At 42.7% G+C, this 8,048-nt stretch overlaps 1 long non-coding RNA gene across 1 annotated transcript; it reads right to left on the reverse strand.

Annotated features, from left to right (window-relative positions):
- Positions 1 to 431: 431 nt before the first annotated feature.
- On the reverse strand, positions 432 to 5,790 carry LOC131505456 (uncharacterized). Its single transcript, XR_009258404.1, has 2 exons — positions 5,271 to 5,790; positions 432 to 608 (listed from the first exon to the last, which is right to left on the reverse strand). It is a non-coding gene; the product is annotated as an uncharacterized LOC131505456 (long non-coding RNA).
- Positions 5,791 to 8,048: the final 2,258 nt, after the last annotated feature.

The following is an 8,048-nucleotide window of genomic DNA, read 5'->3' on the forward strand; positions in this document are numbered from 1 at the left end:
GGTCCACACAGTGGCAAGCGATCAGAGATTCCCCTGGCTCTGTCTCTGCTGGACTGTAGTGGGGCAGGTGCTGACCTTTTTTTTTTTTTTTTTTTTTTTTTTTTTTTTTTTTTACCAGAGGCCATGACTTGCATCAGGTGGCCCTTTCCAGTCTCTATAACTCTCATCCATTCCTAGGGATGATTACAGGATGCTACACTGCCTCTAGTTGGTACCTCTGACCCACCCATGACTAATAAAAAAGTCATAACCCTGCAATCAGGTCCTCTAAGTGTTCCATCTCTATCCTGCTGTGTCCCTGGCTGATACAGTGACAAGGAAGCTGTTCAGGAGGCTATCACAGTAATCCAGGTGGGTAGACTTCGAAGGTGGATTGGACGTGGGTAAAAAGGAAGTTTTAGAGTGGCTCCAAAAAGATTGGTCCACACAGCTGGAAGAATGGAATCATTTATTAAGATGGGTAAAACCAAGGAAGAGGCAGGCTTGTGAAGGAAAAAAAATCGTGATTTCCATTGTGGACATGTCAAATCTGGGATGCTTTCTAGACTTCCAAGTGGAGGTGTTAAAAAAGCAGTTGGGGGTCCAGGTCTGGACTTCAGGGCGCAGATCTAGGTTGGAGATATAAATGTGAGCATTATGAGTATGTAGATGGCATTTAAAGCCTTGGGACTCAATTAGATAACCAAGGATGGGGTGGATGGAGAAGGGAAGAGGTCTGATAGTGAGTCCTGAGGCTTTCCAACATTTGGAGGCCAGAAGGCGAGAAGCAACCAGCAAAGAAACCTGACAGGAGCTGTCAGTGAAGCAGGAGAAAAACCAAGAAACAATTGGTTTCCTGGAAGTCAAGTGGAGAAAAAAAGTGCTTCAAGAATAAGAGAGTGATAAATAGTGAAGGATACTGCTGATTATTTTGGTTAGATGAGACTTCATAATGAAGATGAGAGTTGGCAAAGTGGAGTCGATGATAACCTTGAGAAAGGATGTTTGTTTTTTTAAGATTGTATTTTTAAGTAATACATGCACTCCACATGGGGGTTGAAGCTTGAACTCACTTCTCTGAGGTCCAGAGTAGCATGCTTTACCAATTGAGCCAGCCAGGTGCCCCCATAGATGGGGTCTTGAGGATAAAAACTTAACTAGAAAGGGCTCAGAGAAGAACAAGAAAAATTTTGGGTTCTATCCACAGCAGAGTAGCTGTATTGGACTTATCTGTCTGCCATAAATAACAGTAAAACTGGACAAAATATATGAAACAACAGTTATCAGGCACTCAGCCACAGGCAACCAAAATCTATGACCCTTAAGAGAAGGAGAGCACACAAGGCTGAACTCCTCACTCACCTTGACTTTCCGCCTAGGGGTAATTTTCAAACTGTGGCACAGGGATTCCAAGCAGAGAGCTACAGTCTCACTGGATGGAGAAAAGAGAGTTCAGAGTTTAGGGCTGCTAAGACAGCTAAATTTGGAGGGCAGATTACCAAAGGAGAGGGAACCACAGAGAAGGAACAGCAGAGATGGAGCCCCAACATTTTTCATAGAGATTCCCTTCAGGTCTGTAGCTGAATCCTAAGATATGCCTGTACACACAGGACAAGACTCCATAGTGCCTAACAGAAAATCTACTTGGAGACTGAAAGCTGAACAGAAATTTCAGAGGTCTTAATGCTAAAGCAATATTGGAGTTGTGGTCGGTCCAGAGAGGCAAGATCTCAGGAATACTCTGAGAATTCCACTGAAAACGTAGGAAGTTTACAGCTTGGAAGGGCTACACCATGCAAGTAAGGGCTTCACCCTAGGACTATGGGTAAAACTGAAATAGACACATTAACAAAGTCTAAAATCAGTTCTCACTAAGATCAAGACAGTCCTCCAGTTATTTAACTGCCTACCAGAAAAAATAAACCACTCTTCAGAGGATGATACCATAGTCTCCACAACATAACCTCCAAAATGTCTAGCATACAATAAAAAATTACTAGACATGTAAAGAAGCAGGAAACGTGACCCATAGTCAAAAGAATAATCAATAGCCTCAAACTCAATATAATCCTGATGCTGAAACTGGCAAAGACTAAAATATATAAATGTATTGAAGGATTTAATGGAAAAAGCGATCAAAACGTTTTCACAAGTGGGGAAATGCAGCATAGAAATGAAATCTTTTAAATGGAAATACTTGAACTGAAAAATGTAGTAGATGAAATGAATAATTCTTTGGAAGCACTTAATAGCATACTAGACATAGCAGAAGAATGGCTTTGTGAACTCAAAGACAGGTCAACAGAAATCATCCAAACTGAAGCACAGAGAGGAAAAAGGAATAATAAAATAAGACAGAACAGAGCATCCAAGAACTGTGTGAAAATATTAAATGGGCTGATGTACTTGTATTTGTAGTTCCAAAATGAAAAGAGAAAGAAAATGGGACAGAGAAAATATTTCAAGAGATAATGGTCAAACATTTTCCAAAATGAATGATGGATATCAGCCTACAGATTCAAGATACTCAGTACATCCCAAGGAGGATAAATTTTTAAAAAGCATCACATCTAGATCATCATATCAAACTACTAACGTCCAATGATCAAGAGAACATTCTTAAGAATCAGCTAAAGAAAAAAAGGACACATCACATTCAAGAGAACAACAATAAGAATAATGGCTGACTTCTCATCAGAAACATTGGAAGCCAAAAACTAATAGAATGGCATCTTTATTTTTTTTAAGGGTTTCTTTATTTATTTATTTTTGAGAGAGACAGAGACAGTGTGAGTGGGGGGAGGGGCAGAGAGAGAGAGAGAGAGAGGGAGACACAGAATCCGAAGCAGGCTCCAGGCTCCGAGCTGTCAGCACCGAGCCTGACGCAGGGCTCGAACCCACAGACCGCGAGATCATGACCTGAGCCGAAGTCAGATGCTTAACCGACTGAGCCACCCAGGCGCCCCTAGGCGCCCCTAGAATGACATCTTTAAGTGCTGAAAGAAAACTATCAGCCTAGAACTCTTTATCCGATGAAAATAATCTTCAAAACTCAAGGTAAAATAAAGACATTTGCAGGAAAACGAAAACAGATACTTTGTTGTCAGCAGAACGTCACTACAACAAATACAGAGGATACTTTCAGCTAAAAAGGAATGATCTCGGGGCGCCTGGGTGGCGCAGTCAGTTAAGCGTCCGACTTCAGCCAGGTCACGATCTCGCGGTCTGTGAGTTCGAGCCCCGTGTCAGGCTCTGGGCTGATGGCTCGGAGCCTGGAGCCTGTTTCCGGTTCTGTGTCTCCCTCTCTCTCTGCCCCTCCCCTGTTCATGTTCTGTCTCTCTCTGTCCCAAAAATAAATAAAAAACGTTGAAAAAAAAATTAAAAAAAAAATTAATTAATTAAAAGGAATGATCTCAGAATCCTAGATCTGCAAGAAGAAACAAAAGAACATCCGAAATGGTAAATATGGGAGGTGTTTACAAAAATTTATTTAAAAGACTATTGACTAGTTAAAACCAAAATATGAACTATGTACGATGATGTTTATAACAAGTGTACTAGTAAAATATATGACAACAGTAGCAAAAAAGAGAAGGAAAGGTGTAAATGGAATTATGCTGTTCAAAGTTTTTCATAATATGAGAAGTGATATTATTTTAAGGTGGTTGGTGGTAAGTTAAGGATGAATATTTTAATCTAAAGCAACACTGAAAAAAAAAAAGAGGAGGTAGTTTAAAAGCCATGAAGATAGGGGGGCCTGGGTGGCTCAGTCGGTTAATCATCCGACTTCGGCTCAGGTCACGATCTCACAGTCCATGAGTTCGAGCCCCACGTCGGGCTCTGTGCTGAAAGTTTGGAGCCTGAAGCCTGCTTCAGATTCTGTGTCTCCCTCTCTCTGACCCTCCCCCGTTCATGCTCTTTCTCTGTCTCAAAAATAAATAACATTTAAAAAAAAGCCATGAAGATAATGATGTGTAAATATGGGTTCATCAATTATAACAAATGTACCACTCTGGTGTGGGATGTTGATAGTGAGGGAGGTGCTTGGGAGCAGAAGGTATATAGGAACTCTGTACTTTTTACTCACGTTTGCTGTGAATCTAAAACTACTCTAAAAAATAAAGTCATTTTTTTTTTTAAAGTTGAGAGAAGATAAAATGTAATTCTAAAGTGTACTCCAACCAAATTAAGAAAGGAAAGGGAAGGGGCATCTGGGTGGCTCAGTTGGATCCAACTCTTGGTTTTGGCTCAGATAGTGATCTCATGGTTTGTGAGTTTGATCCCCGTGTAGGGCTCTGTGCTGACAACACAGAGCCTGCTTGGGATTCTCTCTCTCTTTCTCTCTCTGCCCCTCCCCACTCATGCTCTCTTTCTCTCTCAAAATAAATATAAAATAAATTTTAAAAAAAAGGAAAAGGAAAAGGAAAGGAACAGAGAGAAAGTGGAACAAATAGAAGACATATAGAAAAACAGACTGAAACCCAACCACATCAGTAATTATCAGTAATTACGTTAAATGTAAACAGACAAAATACTCAAAGTGAAAAACAGAGGGCATCCGTTTGGATACAAGAACAAAAACCAACCATATGCTCTTCATTAAATACATGGACACTGAAAGGAAGAAAGAAAAGTTGGGTTATGTTCATATCTGACAAAGAAGAGTTTGGGACAAAGATTATTTCCAGAGATAAAGAGGGTCATTGCATAATGGAAAAGAGTCAATTCAGCAAGTAGACATAATAATCCTAACTGTGCGCCATTGATAGTCTTAATAATATAGCTTCAATACATGAAGCAAAAGCTAACAGAACTAAAAGAAATCAGCAAACTCACAATAATAATTGGAGATGTTCCCTCCTCTCTGAGATATTGACAGAAAACAGGCAGAAAGAATACAAATACAGAGGATTTGGAAAAGAGAATGGGAGGCGGTGGAGAGAGAAACCCTAATCTTCTGAGGAATTGCACTTTGGAGAGAGCAGAGACTTGAGGAGTGGCTGAATTGAGATACAGGATCAAGGGTAGAACCAAATGGAAGAAATGACAGCATGTTTGTATTTTGGTGAGGACGCTCCAGGAGGGGTGGGAGTTGGTGATGCGGGACAATGAGTGGACTTGAGTAGGCAGGACGGGATGTGGACACGAGGGGAAGACGTGGCCCCTGAGGGGTCGGCCTGAGGGGTCAGGAGCATGGAGCTGGAGAAGCGGAGCTTTCCCAAAATGGTGTTGGTTTGGCCACCAGGCCTTGTCCTATGGCCAGGCCTCCTGGGGATGGGCAGGATCCTCACCAGGCTCTCAGACTTGAGGTGCCCCTGTTCTCCAGATCTTTGTTCCAGGATAATCCAAGCTGGTCACAGAAAGCTACCCCACCACAAGAGGCTGCGACAAGAGTGCTGCTTCTGTAACTTTCATGCATATATAAAATTAACATTATATATGAACATATATTAGCATTACGTACATATGTTTTAACATTCAGAGATTTGATTCCGTTTTTACAGATAACACATAAGGATGAAACTACACATATTTTTAAGTTTATTTATTTATTTTGAGAGAGAGAGAGAGAGAGAGAGAGCAAGTGGGACAGGGGCAGAGAGAGAGTGAGAATCCCAAGCAGGCCCCGCATCGGGCTCTGAACTGTCAGCACAGAGCCCAGTGCGGGGCCTGAACCCACAAACCACAAGATCGTGACCTGAGTGGAAGTCAGAAGCTTACCCCCCTGAGCCACCCAAGCGTCCCAAGGATGAAAAGATTTTTATTTTTATTTTTTTTCAATATATGAAATTCATTGTCAAATTGGTTTCCATACAACACCCGGTGCTCATCCCAAAAGGTGCCCTCCTCAATACCCATCACCCACCCTCCCCTCCCTCCCACCCCGCATCAACCCTCAGTTCTCAGTTGAAAAGATTTTTAAAAGTAATTGACTCACAGAAAAGGAAATAGCTCCGAAACATAATTTCTCACAAAAGAAGTCCACGTTAAAACTATAAGGAGATGCTCATGTCTCCCCAAATTGGCAAATATCAAAACACTTGCCAACACACTGCATTGGTAAGGGTGTGGGAAAATGCATCCTTGTTCATGTCAATCTGTAAGTTAGTATGAACTCTATAGAGGGTAGTTTGGCAATATGTATCAAAATTACAAATGCACAAAGGATCTAACAATTCCTCTTCTAGGACTTTAACTTTCATGTCGGGAAAGGTCTGTCCAAGGTGGTTCATTGCAGTTTTGTCTGTAACAGATGCCTGGAAACACCATAAGTGACCATCAGTAGGGGGTTGGTTAAATAAATTATGGTATATCTGTACAATGAAAATCATGCTGCTACTCAAGAAAATTAGAAAGGTCCTTATGTGCCGATATGGAATGATAGCCAAGCTGTATTATTTTTTTTTTAATGTTTATTTATTTTTGACAGGGAGAGAGAGACAGAGCATGAGTGGGGGAGGGGCAGAGAGAGAGGGAGAGAGAGAATCCGAAGCAGGCTCCAGGCTCTGAGCTGTCAGCACAGAGCCCGACGCGGGGCTTGAACTCACAGATTGCGAGATCATGACCTGAGCCCAAGTCAAACACTCAACCGACTGAGCCACCCAGGTGCCCCGCCAAGTTGTATTAAGAAAAAAAAAAAAAAAGCCAGGCAATAGTATGCTATAATTTTTGTAAAGAATAAAAATGAAAAGACCAAGCAAAATATATAGGTATATATGTCATTGCCTGGATAGATAAATAGATGATAGGTAGGTAGGTAGATAGATAGGCAGGCAGTCTCTGTGTGTGTGTCTCCCTGGAAAAATACATAAGAAACCAGGGAGGGGAACTGGATTCTGAATGATAAGAGTGGGAGGGAGGAAAAATATAAGCAAGCACAAATAAAAAAAAACACAGACGGCAGGAGACAGTGTGTAACTAACAGTACTCACATAGTCTACTTCCTGTTCCCTTTCTAAATACTAACTACATTTTCTCTTCTAGATAACCGTGTTTCAGAAATCCCATCAAGAAAATTTGCAGGAACTTTAAATCCAGCAATGTGACCACAGACTAGGCTAAGGTGACAGGAGGTAAGCACTGGGTAAGTCTGCCGGTCACCTTTGCAAAGTACCCACTTTGTGCTCTAGACGGAAAGGCCACACTCTACTGCCGGTAGTTCACGACCAGTGACTCACCATTCCGGTTTTCAGTCTGTGGACGTACTTTCAGTATTATGAGTTATTGAATCAAAACACGAATACAGACCATTCTCTGTCGTCTTTTGTGAGGCCTCTCTTGATGAGGTAACTAGATTAACAGGACAAAGCTGAGGGTCAAAGTGTGAGCCGGTAGGATGCCTCCTACCCCAATAATGTAATCAGTGTCACCTTTCTGAAATGAACTGCAGTCCGCCATTGAGGCATACGGGCACAGGCAGGCGTAAGGGAGACTTTGGGTCAGACCTGGCCACTGAGGCCTTGCTCTTCCCCTGTCCTGTTCCACGTGTGCATTGCCTGCCTCTCTGCGGGGACTTTAAACACCCGGGGCAGCTGGCCAGAAGCCTTGATTTTGTTTGCTGTTGTTGCCCAATCTGATATTGGTGGTTAGCAAACCCAGCCAGGCTCCTGGAGCAAAACGGATGGCTTTCTTCCCCCTTCCGATCTCCAGGGGTCTTCAGTGGAGAAGCTCCCAAGATTTCGTGGCCAACTAGACTTGAACTAACCTTCCTTAAGGCTGACAGCTCACCTCAGCACCCTCCTTCCCTCTATGCCCTCTGCTTCTGCAGCAACACGGAGCCTACGAGCCCTGCATTCTTTCTGTGGGAGTCTTCCCTGCCTTCTCGACTGTTCCTCACCCCTCCTCTCATCCCAGTGTGTTCCCACAGAACTCCGAAACTAAGCAGATTCATGACCCCCACAAACCAAGGTTGAATATCTGATAGCAATCTGCCCTTCATCCGAGAGACTCCCGAGCACCAAGGACTTCACTCAGAGGCGTGAATCTCCATGGTGACTTTTATGGCCACACGAGGGGATCCAGGAGGGCCCGGGCAGAGGAGCCTTGCCAGGTGGCGACTCTGTCCACAC

Source organism: Neofelis nebulosa, chromosome 2 (genome assembly GCF_028018385.1).
Source record: "Neofelis nebulosa isolate mNeoNeb1 chromosome 2, mNeoNeb1.pri, whole genome shotgun sequence".
Taxonomy (NCBI): domain Eukaryota; kingdom Metazoa; phylum Chordata; class Mammalia; order Carnivora; family Felidae; genus Neofelis; species Neofelis nebulosa.